This window comes from Trachypithecus francoisi, unplaced genomic scaffold (genome assembly GCF_009764315.1).
Source record: "Trachypithecus francoisi isolate TF-2019V2 unplaced genomic scaffold, Tfra_2.0 Lachesis_group17, whole genome shotgun sequence".
Classification (NCBI taxonomy): domain Eukaryota; kingdom Metazoa; phylum Chordata; class Mammalia; order Primates; family Cercopithecidae; genus Trachypithecus; species Trachypithecus francoisi.
The window spans coordinates 69,892,484-69,909,134 of record NW_022681462.1 but is presented as its reverse complement, the minus strand read 5'-3'; the positions used below and the strand labels follow the sequence as shown (position 1 = coordinate 69,909,134).

At 40.5% G+C, this 16,651-nt stretch overlaps 1 long non-coding RNA gene and 1 other non-coding gene across 3 annotated transcripts in view; one reads left to right on the top strand and one right to left on the bottom strand.

The window, feature by feature from the left end:
* LOC117062449 overlaps positions 1 to 15,509 on the bottom strand; it is a 28,947-nt gene extending 13,438 nt beyond the window's left edge. For both annotated transcript variants that reach the window (XR_004428379.1, XR_004428380.1), the window contains exon 1: positions 11,784 to 15,509. This is a non-coding gene — a long non-coding RNA (uncharacterized LOC117062449). The remainder of the gene's footprint in view (positions 1 to 11,783) is intronic.
* Positions 12,364 to 12,470, top strand: LOC117063087. Its single transcript, XR_004428714.1, has one exon. It is a non-coding gene; the product is annotated as a U6 spliceosomal RNA (small nuclear RNA).
* Positions 15,510 to 16,651: the final 1,142 nt, after the last annotated feature.

Below are 16,651 nucleotides of genomic sequence, written 5' to 3'. Positions count from 1 at the left end.
TACAGGCGCCCGCCACCTCGCCCGGCTAGTTTTTTGTATTTTTTAGTAGAGACGGGGTTTCACCGTGTTAGCCAGGATGGTCTCGACCTCCTGACCTCGTGATCCGCCCGTCTCGGCCTCCCAAAGTGCTGGGATTACAGGCTTGAGCCACTGCACCCGGCCCTGTCAGTTTTAAATAGTATCTTTTGGCTCCCTATTACTTATAGTGTAAACTCAATGATCTTATTCTACTTTCTTCTTACCCACTTCTCCCATTTTAAAAATTGTACTATTTCTATTCTGTTAGAAAATGCAATGTCTAACTACCATTCTTATATCCATATCTCCAACCTTGTATTAGTCCTAGATCTATATATGAAATGCCCACCTTCAATCCTCCTGCTGAAGTGTCTGCAGTCAGCTCTTAGTTGAATAAAGTACAATTAATTCTGCAGTGGATTCATCAGGAAGGGCATGTGGGCACAGTATTCTTGTGTTCTTGCATCTTCAAAACTGTTTTTCTATATCATTAATATTTGAAGAACCGCTCGGCTAGATATAAAGTTCTTGACTTGCATTTTCTCAAGCTTCTCAAAGTGCGCTTCACTCACGTCTTGCTTTGTATGTTGTTGTTGAGAAATCCAATGTCAGTCGAATCCTCTTCTCCTTTCAAGCTATTTTATGTTTCCTCCAAAAGGCCATATGGGTTCTTTTCTTCCTCTTTAAAGCTTGGCAGTTCTACTAGGATATGGCTCTGATATCATCATGCCAGGTCAACTTTTTCAAGAGAACCCTTTCACTTGTAGATTCAATTCCTGATTTATTTCCAGAAAGTTTTCTTGGATTATAATTTTAAATAATAGTTGTATTCCATTGTTTTGCTCTCCTCGTCCAAGAACTCCAGTTGGACATCCTTGGCCGGTCTTCCACTTCGATCACTTTCCTCTGACCTTTTTCATTTCTTTCTTTACCTCCCTTTTGCTCTCTTGTTGTTTTCCTGCTTTTCTTCAATGCCTTTTACTAAATTTCCATTTAAATTTATTCTCCCGTGGGCCTCATAATTTTGTCTACATTTCTGGTATGATTTTGCCATTTTCTTTGATATTCTTCCTATGTTCAATGACTATCATTTCATTTCTTCCTTTTCTTCTTTCTTGATCCATTCGTGTTGCTGAGTTTTCTATTTCTGATTCAGTTGTATATTTTGGATTCTTTTTATATATCTCCAAACTGTATTCTGAGGAAAATTAATTTTTGTGGCAGTATTATGTTACAATTTTCCTTAGCTCACGGCTCCCCCCACCACGCCCCGCCCCTGAGGTGAGGGAACATTTTCTTCAGTTGAGTTACCTGGGTTCACTTTTTACAACCATTTTATTTGGATATGATTGCTGTTCTTCTGTACTTCTTCATTCTCTGGAGAGAGTTCCTCATGTGACAGCAGCATCTCCTTTTAGTTCTGCCCTTTTCTGTGAAGTTTCTTTTATGGAAGATGTTGATGGTGAAGTTAGGAAGAAAAAGAAAAGGACTACTGTGTCTTTTTTCCTAGAAACATTAATTTTATCTTTTCTTTTTTCTTTCCTTTCACAGCTATTTCACCGAGGAATACCTCCACTTCTCTGTATCTCATTCTCCCTAAGAAGCAGTGCTTCTCCAGGGCTGCCCCTTCTGGGCCTCACTCATTTCAAATCTTTTCCCTGCAGCTGGTAGTGTGAACGGCCAAGTTCCAAATTGTGTAGAGCCTTTCTTAACTTAGTTGGGCTTTCTTTTGAGAGTATGCATACCTTATGTAAGTCCTTAATGCCCTCTACTATTTTTGATACCATTCTTTAATACTTCCCTACTTCACTTTCTATACCCATAGGCTTGAAGCAGTGGGCAAAAGGGAACTGTTAGAATATGGTGCATTTGTCTACTTGCTGATGATTTACAGCTTGTAGTATTCTCCAACTCTTAGTAATGCTAAAGCCATAATGTTATTTTCTATTTTCACTCTATTTATTTGAAGGGTTTTGTAAGTTGCATGGGGAGATTTGAAGTCAAGCAGCTGCCATCATTTTCCATTCATGTTTGGTGTTCATTGAACTTCTTGGATTTGCATGTTGATATTTTTCATCAAATTTGGAAAAAATTTTGACTGCATATTTTTTCGAAACTTTTTTATCTCAATCTCTCTTCTTTTTTATCTCAAATCTTTTTCTCCTCTTTTTCTGGGGACTTTAATTACATTAATATTTGAATGCTTAATACCATTTCACAGATAACAGAGACTACCTCTAGCCTTTTTTCTCTTAGCTTTACTTTGGATAGTTTCTACTACTCTGTCTTCAGGTTCACTGATCCTTTCTTTTGCAGTGTCCACTCTGCTGCTAAGCCCATCCAGTGAACTTTTTATTTTAGATATTTTATTATTATTATCATATTCATTTCTCTACTGAGAATATCCATTTGTTTACTCATTATCTTTATCTTTTTATTTAAACATGTAAACATACGCATAATGGCTGTTTTAAAGTCTGTGTCTATTAATTCCAACATCTCTGGGTCTGTTTCTATTTTTTGTTAATTTTTTTCCTGGCTATAGGTAACATTTTGCTACTACTTCACATGACTAGTAATTTCTGATTGTGTGCTGGTTATTGTAAATTCTTGAAACTTCCTTCTCTTGGCTCCTGTGACACAATGATCTCTAGGTTTTCCTACTACTACTTTGGAATTCTGTCCATCTTATTTAACACTCATTATCCTCTACTTGATTTCCAAATGTCAGAGATCCTCATGGCTCAATCTTATATTTTATCTTTTCTCACACTATATTTTCTCTTTAGGCAGTCTCATCTACACCCTATGCTTCACTCACCACCTATACACTCATGATTCAAAACCATATAAATTCAGCTGAGACCTCTTCTCTGATTAACTCCACACTAATTGCTACTTGTTTCAATAACACATCTATCTCACTGTGTCCAGAACCAATATTGTGATTTCTCTGGCCTGCCTGCATGTGCAAACACACACACATACACATGCAATGAAATAGGGAACTTCTTCTAGTAATATAAATTTCAGTGAATTATACCACCATCACTTCAATTATGCATGTTTGAAATATAGGCATCTTGACACCTCTCTCTTCCTCATCCCACATATACATTCCATCTTGAAATTGTGTTGATTTTATACTTCCACTTCTCTCCATTGCCATCTCTCTCTGCCACTATCCAGTTTTTTTTTTTTTTTTTTTTTTTTTTTTTTTTTTTTATATACTTTAAGTTCTAGGGTACATGTGCATGACGTTTATATCATGTATAACTCCCCAATGCAATCCCTCCCTCCTCCCCCCTCCCCATGATAGGCCCCAGTGTGTGATGTTCCCCTTCCCGAGTCCATGTGATCTCATTGTTCAGTTCCCACCTATGAGTGAGAACATGCGGTGTTTGGTTTCTCTTCTTGTGATAGTTTGCTAAGAATGATGGTTTCCAGCTGCATCCATGTCCCTACAAAGGACGCAAACTCATCCTTTTTGATGGCTGCATAGTATTCCATGGTGTATATGTGCCACATTTTCTTAATCCAGTCTGTCACAGATGGACATTTGGGTTGATTCCAAGTCTTTGCTATTGTGAATAGTGCCGCAATAAACATACGTGTGCATGTATCTTTGTAGTAGAGTAATTTATAATCCTTTGGTATATACCCAGTAGTGGGATGGCTGGGTCATATGGTACATCTAGTTCTAGATCCTTGAGGAATCGCCATACTGTTTTCCATAATGTTGAACTAGTTTACAATCCCACCAACAGTGTAAAAGTGTTCCTATTTCTCCACATCCTCTCCAACACCTGTTGTTTCCTGACTTCTTACTGATTGCCATTCTAACTGGTGTGAGATGGTATCTCATTGTGGTTTTGATTTGCATTTCTCTGATGGCCAGTGATGATGAGCATTTTTTCATGTGTCTGTTGGCTGTATGGATGTCTTCTTTTGAGAAATGTCTGTTCATATCCTTTCCCCACTTTTTGATGGGGTTGTTTGTTTTTTTCTTGTAAATTTGTTTGAGTTCTTTGTAGATTCTGGATATTAGCCCTTTGTCAGATGAGTAGGTTGCAAAAATTTTTTCCCATTCTGTAGGTTGCCTGTTCACTCTGATGGTAGTTTCTTTAGCTGTGCAAAAGCTCTTTAGTTTAATTAGATCCCATGTGTCAATTTTTGCTTTTGCTGCCGTTGCTTTTGGTGTTTTAGACATGAAGTCCTTGCCCATGCCTATGTCCTGAATGGTACTACCTAGATTTTCTTCTAGGGTTTTTATGGTATTAGGTCTAACATTTAAGTCTCTAATCCATCTTGAATTAATCTTCGTATAAGGGGTAAGGAAAGGATCCAGTTTCAGCTTTCTACTTATGGCTAGCCAATTTTCCCAGCACCATTTATTAAATAGGGAATCCTTTCCCCATTTCTTGTTTCTCTCAGGTTTGTCAAAGATCAGATGGCTGTAGATGTGTGGTATTATTTCTGAGGACTCTGTTCTGTTCCATTGGTCTATATCTCTGTTGTGGTACCAGTACCATGCTGTTTTGGTTACTGTAGCCTTGTAGTATAGTTTGAAGTCAGGTAGCGTGACGCCTCCAGCTTTGTCCTTTTGACTTAGGATTGTCTTGGCAATGCGGGCTCTTTTTTGGTTCCATATGAACTTTAAAGCCGTTTTTTCCAATTCTGTGAAGAAAGTCATTGGTAGCTTGATGGGGATGGCATTGAATCTATAAATCACCTTGGGCAGTATGGCCATTTTCACGATATTGATTCTTCCTATCCATGAGCATGGTATGTTCTTCCATTTGTTTGTGTCCTCTTTGATTTCACTGAGCAGTGGTTTGTAGTTCTCCTTGAAGAGGTCCTTTACATCCCTTGTAAGCTGGATTCCTAGGTATTTGATTCTCTTTGAAGCAATTGTGAATGGAAGTTGATTCCTGATTTGGCTCTCTGCTTGTCTGTTACTGGTGTATAAGAATGCTTGTGATTTTTGCACATTAATTTTGTATCCTGAGACTTTGCTGAAGTTGCTTATCAGCTTAAGGAGATTTTGGGCTGAGACAATGGGGTTTTCTAAATATACAATCATGTCATCTGCAAACAGGGACAATTTGACTTCTTCTTTTCCTAACTGGATACCCTTGATTTCTTTCTCTTGCCTGATTGCCCTAGCCAGAACTTCCAACACTATGTTGAATAGGAGTGGTGAGAGAGGGCATCCCTGTCTTGTGCCAGTTTTCAAAGGAATTTTTCCAGTTTTTGCCCATTCAGTATGATATTAGCTGTGGGTTTGTCATAAATAGCTCTTATTATTTTGAGGTACGTTCCATCAATACCAATTTATTGAGCGTTTTTAGCATAAGGGCTGTTGAATTTTGTCAAAAGCCTTTTCTGCATCTATTGAGATAATCATGTGGTTCTTGTCTTTGGTTCTGTTTATATGCTGGATTACGTTTATTGATTTGCGAATGTTGAACCAGCCTTGCATCCCAGGATGAAGCCCACTTGATCATGGTGGATAAGCTTTTTGATGTGCTGCTGAATCCGGTTTGCCAGTATTTTATTGAGGATTTTTGCATCGATGTTCATCAGGGATATTGGTCTAAAATTCTCTTTTTTTGTTGTGTCTCTGCCAGGCTTTGGTATCAGGATGATGTTGGCCTCATAAAATGAGTTAGGGAGGATTCCCTCTTTTTCTATTGATTGGAATAGTTTCAGAAGGAATGGTACCAGCTCCTCCTTGTACCTCTGGTAGAATTCAGCTGTGAATCCATCTGGTCCTGGACTTTTTTTGGTGGGTAGGCTATTAATTGTTGCCTCAATTTCAGAGCCTGCTATTGGTCTATTCAGGGATTCAACTTCTTCCTGGTTTAGTTTTGGGAGAGTGTAAGTGTCCAGGAAATTATCCATTTCTTCTAGATTTTCTAGTTGATTTGCGTAGAGGCATTTATAGTATTCTCTGATGGTTGTTTGTATTTCTGTGGGGTCGGTGGTGATATCCCCTTTATCATTTTTTATTGCATCTATTTGATTCCTCTCTCTTTTCTTCTTTATTAGTCTAGCTAGCGGTCTGTCAATTTTGTTGATCTTTTCAAAAAACCACTCCTGGATTCATTGATTTTTTGGAGGGTTTTTTGTGTCTCTATCTCCTTCAGTTCTGCTCTGATCTTAGTTATTTCTTGCCTTCTGCTAGCTTTTGAATGTGTTTGCTCTTGCCTCTCTAGTTCTTTTAATTGTGATGTTAGAGTGTCAATTTTAGATCTCTCCTGCTTTCTCTTGTGGGCATTTAGTGCTATAAATTTCCCTCTACACACTGCTTTAAATGTGTCCCAGAGATTCTGGTATGTTGTATCTTTGTTCTCATTGGTTTCAAAGAACATCTTTATTTCTGCTTTCATTTCGTTATGTACCCAGTAGTCATTCAGGAGCAGGTTGTTCAGTTTCCATGTAGTTGAGCGGTTTGGATTGAGTTTCTTAGTCCTGAGTTCTAGTTTGATTGCACTGTGGTCTGAGAGACAGTTTGTTATAATTTCTGTTCTTGTACATTTGCTGAGGAGTGCTTTACTTCCAATTATGTGGTCAATTTTGGAATAAGTGCGATGTGGTGCTGAGAAGAATGTATATTCTGTTGATTTGGGGTGGAGAGTTCTATAGATGTCTATTAGGTCCGCTTGGTGCAGAGATGAGTTCAATTCCTGGATATCCTTGTTAACTTTCTGTCTCGTTGATCTGTCTAATGTTGACAGTGGAGTGTTGAAGTCTCCCATTATTATTGTATGGGAGTCTAAGTCTCTTTGTAAGTCTCTAAGGACTTGCTTTATGAATCTGGGTGCTCCTGTATTGGGTGCATATATATTTAGGAGAGTTAGCTCTTCCTGTTGAATTGATCCCTTTACCATGATGTAATGGCCTTCTTTGTCTCTTTTGATCTTTGATGGTTTAAAGTCTGTTTTATCAGAGACTAGGATTGCAACCCCTGCTTTTTTTTGTTCTCCATTTGCTTGGTAGATCTTCCTCCATCCCTTTATTTTGAGCCTATGTATGTCTCTGCATGTGAGATGGGTCTCCTGAATACAGCAGACTGATGGGTCTTGACTCTTGATCCAGTTTGCCAGTCTGTGTCTTTTAATTGGAGCATTTAGTCCATTGACATTTAAGGTTAATATTGTTATGTGTGAACTTGATCCTGTCATTATGATATTAACTGGTTATTTTGCTCGTTAGTTGATGCAGTTTCTTCCTAGCCTCGATGGTCTTTACATTTTGGCATGTTTTTGCAATGGCTGGTACCGCTTGTTCCTTTCCATGTTTAGGGCTTCCTTCAGGGTCTCTTGTAAGGCAGGCCTGGTGGTGACAAAATCTCTAAGCATTTGCTTATCTGTAAAGGATTTTATTTCTCCTTCACTGATGAAGCTTAGTTTGGCTGGATATGAAATTCTGGGTTTAAAATTCTTTTCTTTAAGATCGTTGAATATTGGCCCCCACTCTCTTCTGGCTTGTAGAGTTTCTGCCGAGAGGTCTGCTGTTATTCTGATGGGCTTCCCTTTGTGGGTAACCCGACCTTTCTCTCTGGCTGCCCTTAAGATTTTTTCCTTCATTTCAACTTTGGTGAATCTGGCAATTATGTGTCTTGGAGTTGCTCTTCTGGAGGAGTATCTTTGTGGCGTTCTCTGTATTTCCTGAATTTGAATGTTGGCCTGCCCTACTAGGTTGGGGAAGTTCTCCTGGATGATATCCTGAAGAGTGTTTTCCAACTTGGTTCCATTTTCCCCCTCACTTTCCGGCACCCCAATCAGACGTAGATTTGGTCTTTTTACATAATCCCATACTTCTTGCAGGCTTTGTTCATTTCTTTTTCTTCTTTTTTCTTTTGGTTTCTCTTCTCGCTTCATTTCATTCATTTGATCCTCAATCGCTGATACTCTTTCTTCCAGTTGATCGAGTCGGTTACTGAAGCTTGTGCATTTGTCACGTATTTCTCGTGTCATGGTTTTCATCTCTGTCATTTCGTTTATGATCTTCTCTGCATTGATTAATCTAGCTGTCAATTCTTCCACTTTTTTTTCAAGATTTTTAGTTTCTTTGCGCTGGGTACGTAATTCCTCCTTTAGCTCTGAGAGGTTTGATGGACTGAAGCCTTCTTCTCTCATCTCGTCAAAGTCATTCTCTGACCAGCTTTGATCCGTTGCTGGCGATGGCTGCGCTCCTTTGCAGGGGGAGATGCGCTCTTATTTTTTGAATTTCCAGCTTTTCTGCCCTGCTTCTTCCCCATCTTTGTGGTTTTATCTGTCTCTGGACTTTGATGATGGTGACGTACGGATGGGGTTTTGGTATAGGTGTCCTTCCTGTTTGATAGTTTTCCGTCTGACAGTCAGAAGGACTGTCTGTTGGTCTGTTGGAGATTGCTTGAGGTCCACTCCAGACCCTGTTTGCCTGGGTATCAGCAGCAGAGGTTGCCGAAGATAGAATATTGCTGAACAGCGAGTGTACCTGTCTGATTCTTCCTTTGGAAGTTTCCTCTCAGGGGTGACGCCTCCCTGTGAGGTGTGGGGTGTCAGACTGCCCCTAGTGGGGGATGTCTCCCAGCTAGGCTACTCAGGGGTCAGGGACCCACCTGAGCAGGCAGTCTGTCCGTTCTCGGATCTCAACCTCCGCGTTAGGAGATCCACGGCTCTCCCCAAAGCTGTCAGACAGAGTCGTTCGCGTCTGCACCGCCCCCGCTCTTTCCCCTAATGGACTGCAGCTGTGCGCTGTCCGCAGAGGTAGAGTCTACAGAGACAGGCAGGCTTCCTTGAGCTGCTGTGAGCTCCACCCAGTTCGAGCTTCCCAGCGGCTTTGTTTACCTACTTAAGCCTCAGCAATGGCGGGCGCCCCTCCCCCAGCCTCGCTGCTGCCTTGCGGATAGATCGCCGCAGACGGCTGTGTTAGCAGTGAGGGAGGCTCCGTGGGCGTGGGACCCTCCCGGCCAGGTGTGGGATATATTCTCCTGGTGTGCCTGTTTCCTTAAAGCACAGTATTGGGGTGGGAGTTACCCGATTTTCCAGGTGTTGTGTGTCTCAGTTCCCCTGGCTAGGAAAAGGGATTTCCTTCCCCCTTGCGCTTCCAGGTGAGGCGATGCCTCGCCCTGCTTCAGCTCACGCTGGTCAGGCTGCAGCAGCTGACCAGCACCGATTGTCCGGCACTCCCTAGCGAGATGACCCCAGTACCTCAGTTGAAAACGCAGAAATCACCGGTCTTCTGTGTCGCTCGCGCTGGGAGTTGGAGACTGGAGCTGCTCCTATTCGGCCATCTTGCTCCGCCCCCCCACTATCCAGTTTTTAGCTCCCACCACCTCTCACCTGCATTATGAAATAGCTCCAAATTTATTGTGCACATCTAATCTCACCCTGCTACAATCCATTCTCCAAATCATTGCCAGCATTACATTTTTGAAATGCAAATCTAATAATGCAAATCTAATTCATTCTCTCTCTCTCTCTCTGTATTTGTGTCTCTCTGTCTATATACATACACACACACAGACACACACAGTTTTAAAGAAGTCTACAATTGTTGTCCATTGCTTTTTGGATGAAAACAAAAATCATTAACATGGGCTGGTCCCTACCTGATTCATGTTACCATGCTTTCCTTGCTGTCTCCTATGCCTCTCTGTTGTCTTGGTCCTATCTGTTCTGGATTTCCGGGAGCATATCTGCCTTTGGTCTTTGCCTGTGCTATTCTGTCCGCATTAAATGCTCCTTCTTCTCCTCATCACCTCCTCCAAACCTGAAATTAATTGTCGTTTTCTGGGGGAGGCCTTCCCTGAATTCCTTGGCCAATCTCACACTTATACTCACACTGGCACAATGTACCTCTCATTTGTAGTCCCTATAACATTTGTAATTTCACATTTATTTCCATGATTCTTTCATTCAGGTATGACACCCCTACTGAATTATAACTATCATGAAACCAAGGATTGTGTCTGTTTTGGCACACTCATATTTCCAGTATTAATCATAGTGTCGATGTTCAATAAATATTTGTTGAATCAGTGAATAATGAATAAAAAGTACTCCTCTATAGTTCTTTTTTATTCTCATGCTTAGCTCTCACTCTACGTTTCTAACAAATGGCCTAAGCAGAGGAGGATGCTAAAGGGGCTGTTAAGGCAGCAAGAAAATCAAGTAACACAGAAACAGAGTCAGTTGGTTCTTTGCCCTTAGGATTCTCAGAAGAATTTTTTGTTTCTGCCTTCAAAATGAAGCTGGAATATTAAAACTGATCTTTTGGTCCCTGGAAGATGAAGTACAAACCATCATCAAAAAGTATCTACTGTTGGGACTGGTGGCTCACTTTGTCCTTCCCTCCTATAAGCCATGAGAAGGAATCAAAATGATTCTATCATCAAGGGCATTACAAATCCTGGATCTTCACCTGATTTTTAATGTTTCACATCTAGCACAAGCACTTTCATTTTCAAGGGATTCCATACTATATTGTCTAGCCCCTGGCTGGGCTGGGATATAATTATCTTGGTGGAATAGGATCAGCATGTGTAAGAGTGGGATACTGTTGGGCACTGTATTGAAAAGATTAACCCTGGGGAGGTGAAGGTGATTATTAAGACCAACTCTGAAGCAATGACTGGTGACCAGAAATGAGTTGATGTCAGAAATTTCTACAGAGATGGTGATAGCTTAGAAAGGTGAAAATCCAGTAAATAGTCTGGGATTTAAAAACTCAAGTAAGGGATACAAGGGATGATGCAGCAATTATGTGCAGTAGAAAAGGCAGATGTCAGGGGTAGAAATATATCACCAGGCAAGTGAGGCCAAGGACATGCCCATCTGGAACACAAGGCAGAATCTCTTCAGTAAGTTGGCTTTATTGGTTTTAGTCGTTTTTATCTATTCCTGATGCTCATGTGATATTTTCTCTTTCTGTTTCCTGGGTGAATTTTGGTATCTCAAACACATACAAGGAGAAAGACAGAACAGAAGTTCTTAGGTAGTTTTTTGGTAATAGAAGTTAGATTTTTTTTTTTGTAAGGAAGAAAAATACTGGGAGAGATTGATCGTTCCTTATACAAAGGCCTTCATTCCTCATGAAAATAGAACTTTCAGTCAAGAATTTGGTCCTTTAAAAAAGAAAAAGGAAGAAAAGAAAGCATGAGCTCTATCCCTCTTTTGACTAAATACTGCCACTGACTTTCCTGTTCGGAACTAAAGGCTGTCTCTTGTTCCACAGGTCAAATGCATGCTTTTTAAAATGCCACTTGGCCCCTTGGGTTCCCCATTTTCAGTAGAAAAACAAAATGGTCAATAATTTATTTCGACATGCAAACTTAGCTGAAATTTTTTTTTTGGTGATTTAACCCCACAGATGTAAAGTGAAAGAGTTCCCGAAAAGCAAGTGAGAGCCATGAGATTGCTACAAGTCTGTGAGCACATTTTTTTCAAGGCTTACAGAATCCCAGAGCTTGCCGTTGCTTCAGGAAAAAGAACTGGTTGACACCTAACAGGTTTTAAGCCATGAGAAGCTGAGGCCCATCGTGAGGAGGGCGGGGCAGCGGGGCCAGGCCACATACTGCGAGGTCACCCACCTCCTACCTCACCACCCCCGCTGAGACGTCTGCTGGGTGGGAGGAGGCTCATTGCCAGAGAACAGTCTGGTGTTTTCTGTTCCTGCTGCAGGAAGTCCCCCTTCTCCTGCCACCCCCACAGCTCCTCAGCCTGGAAACCACTTTTAGAGAGGAGAAGGGAAGCAAAGCTTTCAAAAGCACATACCTGTGGGGTTTGAAGGGAGGGGCCCCTTGTTCGAGTATTTCTCCCCCAAACTTGAAAGGACACTTCAGATTCATTAATTTTAGTTTTGATGTTTCTTCAGTAATTAAGAAGCCACTAAGAAAAATTGACCCTGGGAAGACAAATTCCTGAAGCTGAGTCAGATACAGCCAGCTCTTACCACACCACCTGACCGTCAGTTCCCTCTGACCTCATCTCTTCCAACCTCCTCCTCTGTCTGACTCAGCAGTGGCCACACAGGCCTCCCTGCTGATTTGAGAATGGCTCCCACCTGAGGCCTTGGGCCCCCCTTGTTTTTGCCCCCACTTACCCATCTGGCTTCCCCCTCACTGCTTCCAAGGCTCTGCTCAGAGAGCATCCTGTCAGACTGGTGTTTCCTGGCCACGCTGAGTATATCTTTCCCCTATTTCATTTTCCTTCGTGGCACCTTTTACCACTTAATACATTCAATGGGTCTATGTTTGTTTGTAGTAAGTCTCGCATGACTAGAATGCAAGATCCATGTGAGAAGAGACTTTCTGCTCTACCCTTGGCACATAGTGGGTGTTCAAAAAATATTCAAGTGCTCACTTCCGCAGCACATGTACTAAAATTGGAACGATACAGAGAATATTAGGACGGTCCCTTCACAAGGATGACATGCAAATTTATGCAGCATTCCATAATTTCGAGAAATGCAAATCAAAACCACAATGAGCTAACATCTCATACCAGTCAGAATGGCTATTATTAAAAAGACAGAAAATAATAGATGCTGGTAAGGCTGCAGACAAAAGGGAAAGCTTATACACTATTAGTGGAAACACAAGCTAGTTCAGCCACTGTGGAAAACAGTTTGGAGATTTCTCAAGGAACTCAAAATAGAACAACCATTTGACCCAGCAATCCCACTACTGAGTATATACCCAAAGGAAAATAATTCATTCTATCTTAAAGACACAAGTGCTTATACATTCATTGCAGGACCATTCACAATAGCAAGGACATGGAATTGAAGTAAGAGCCCATCAACAGTGGAATGGATAGAGAAAATGAGGTACAAATACACCATGGACTACTATGCAGCCATAAAAAAGAATGAAATCATGTCCTTTCAGCAACATGGGTGGAGCTGGAGGGCATTATGACCTCCATAAATGACCTAATGTAAGAACCTAAAACAAAATATTGCATGTTATCACTTGTAAGTGGAGGCTAAACATTGAAGACACATAATAATGAAGATGGGAACAATAGGCACTGGGGATCACTAGATGGGGAAGGAAGGGAGCGGGGTCATGGGGTGAAGTACCACCTGTTGGGTCCTATACTTATGCCCTGGGTGATGGGATCATTGGGATCCCAAGCCTCAGGATCATGCAATTTACTCATGTAATAAACTCGCAGGTGTACCCTATAATCTATGATAAAAGTTGAAATTGACATATAAACAAAATCATGAGTACTGTTTCAAAAAATATATTTTACGAAAGAAGGAAGGAGAGAGGGATGGAGAGATGGAGGAAGACTAAAGGAAGGGTCATGGCCCTGAGAGAATACAGCACAGGCTAGGGGTGAGATACAGAGTGAGATGGGAACTGAATGGGGTCTCTGAAACTAGACATGGAAGACACCAAAAGAAACATTCCTACTTCATCTTTCCCTGTGCTTGGGATAATTTACTCCTGGATGGTAAAGATATGTCTCAGTTTCGTCTGCGTTAAATTAACATGGACGATGTTACAAGCTGGCATTGCTTCATAAGCTTGACCTTAGCTTTCAAATAGGACCTTGTTCATTGCTTAATGACCAAGTCACAAAGTTGCATAATGATATTAGCCCACAGCCATGTTATTGCAAACATGGAAATGACTGGCCAAAACCAGGTGTGCTCCTTACATTTCTGCCCAGGTGATACTCTCAGAGAGCTCCTCGCCATGAGAACTAAGTCACTCTCCCAGTGCCAGGAGCCAGGACAATTATGGGGCTTTCCCTATTGTATGTTCTTGCTGCCAACCAGCTCCCAGGCCTGGGCTTCTGAGAAAGAGTGTAGGCACACAAGCTGCAGATCTCTCTTCCCTTTATCCTCTCTCCCCTTCCCCAAACCCACAGTAGCTTCTGCCATAGTGCTTATTCTTTTGACCTGTTCTGATCTGCCTCCTAACTATTCCTCAGCACATTTAGGAAGATAGGTCTTCCCTGATCCCCAATCTGAGGTCTAGAGGCCCTTCTGCTTTGCATCTTCCCTCCTCCCCAGTCCCCTAGACCAGCCCAGCAGCAGCCCATGCTGCCTCTGAAGCCCTCTCCCAGTGCTAACTGATGGGAACCCTATGGACTCCTGTCTGCTATACAAATGGAACAGACTTTCTTCAGAACCAACCCCAGCTGCCCCACTGAAGCTAGTTGCCACAGTGATTTTCAGTCTCATACCAGATTCTGACCTCTTCTCTTGCCCACCTTTGGTGCTGCAGAATGGATCATCTTGTCTTATACCCAAGTCATCATTAAAATTTATAGAAAAAGAGAGAATTTAAAAAAAATACTAAAAAATCACTTTGCACTCGTATACCTCAGAAAGCCTTTGGCCTAATGATAATGTGTGACATTAAGGCAAATAACAAAAAAAATATAATTTTTCCATTTATTTCTTTGAGTGGGCTCAGTTGCACATATATGAATCTGACCAGGGTCCTGATCACTTCCTGCTCCCAAAGACCATCCCTTGAGCCTGTAAGATCCAAAGTCAAATGGGTGGATTAATGTGCAAGGCTAGCCTGAGCCAGTGAGACATGGTTTCCTCTGAGATGCCAGGAAAGAACCTAGGGCTTCCCTGGGCTCATGCCCTTGGGTGAGCCATGGCCTGGTCTGGCCTTTTAGAGGTTGTGCAAGACCAGCTTCTGTGATCTGCGAAGGCCCTGAGTCCCAGACATTGTCTCCAACAATGACCTAGATCCAGTGCCATCATGACAAGAAAGTCCCCTCTACTTTAACCTTTACATGAAAGGAAACTTTGAAGTGACCAATCCACATTATTTTGTTTGTTTGTTTCTGCTTTCCACAGCCCTTTCCTGTCTGTAAAACTAACCTCCTCTTCTTGGCTCATCAGAACACTCATTCTATTGTATGGAATAAAGTGCTGCCCAATTATAGAATCAAAAATATAGCAAATTAATGTTTTTTCATATATATTTGAAAGTTTTTATTGATGCATAATAATTATACATATTTATGGGGTGTGTGTGATATCTTGATACAGCCATAGGATATGTAATGATCAAATCAGGGTATTTAGGATATCCATCGCCTTGAACATGTATCCTTTCTTTCAGCTAGGAACATTTCAAATCTTCTCTTCTAGCTATTTTGAAATATACAATGTTTTTGTTAACTATAGTCACCCTACTGTGAGGCTGAATACTAGCACTTATTCCATCTATCTAACTGTATGTTTGTACCTATTAACCAACCTCTGTTCATCCCACACACCCTTCATAGCCTCTAGTAGCTACCATTCCTTTCTCTACCTCCACGAGATCCATCTTTTTAGCTCCCACATATGAGAAAGAATATGCAATGTTTGTCTTTCAGTGCCTGGCTGATTTTACTTAACAAAATGCCCTTCAATTCCATACATGTTCCTGCAAATGACAGAATTTCATTGTTTCTTATGGTTTAATAGTATTCCATTGTGTGTGTGTGTGTGTGTGTGTGTGTAAGTGTGTATCACATTTACTTTATCCATTCATCTGTTGATGGACACTTAGACTGATACTGTATCTTGGCTATTGTGAATAGTGCTGCAATAAACATGGGAGTACAGTCTCCTTTTGATATAATGATTTTTTTCCTTTGGATAAATACCCAGTTGTGGGATTTCTGGATCATATGGTAGTTCTATTTTTAATGTTTTGAAAAACTTCCATATTGTTTTCTATAATGGCTATACTGATAAATGAATTTAATAAGGTTGCAGAATACAAAATCAACATACATAAATCAACAGCATTTCTATGTACCAATAATTAACTTGCTGAAGAAGAAATCAAGAAAGTAATCCCATTTATAATAGCTATAAAAATTAATTGTCTAGGAATAAATTTAATCAAATTTAATAAATTCATTCTCATGAAAGAAATTGAAGAAGACACAAATAGAAAGATATTCCATGCTTATGAATTGGAAGAAATAATATTGTTAAAATGACCCTACTACCCAAAGTAATCTACAGATTCAATCTCTATGAAAATACCGATAACATTCTTCACAGAAATAGAAAAATAATCCTAAAGTTTATATGGAACTACAAAACACCACAAATAGCCAAGCAATACTGAGTAGAAAGAACAAAGTGGTAGGCATCACACAATCTGACTTCAAAATATACTACAAAGCTATAATAACCAAAATGGCATGTTATTTGGTGTAAAAAGACATATAGACCACTGAAACAGAATAGAGAACCCAGAAATAAATCCACATATTTATAGCAAACTATTTTCAAAGGTACCAAGAACATACACCGGGGAAAAAATACTCTCTTCAATATATGGTGTTGGAAAAACTGGATATCCATGTCCAGAAGAATGAAATTGGATCCCTATCTCTTATCATATACAAAAATCAATACAACATGCATTAAAGACATAAATGTAAGATCGGAAACTATAACACTACTAGAGGAAAACACAGGAGAAATGCTTCAGGACATTGGTCTAGGCAAAGATTTTATGGCTAAGACCTCAAAAGCACAGGGAACAATTAAGATCTTTAAACCAAATTTGTTGTGATTTTGTCTTATGACACTAGCAATACAAGTGAATTTAGAACCATTTGTCTGGTCACTTACTGTAGAATTAACTACCTTCAAAACG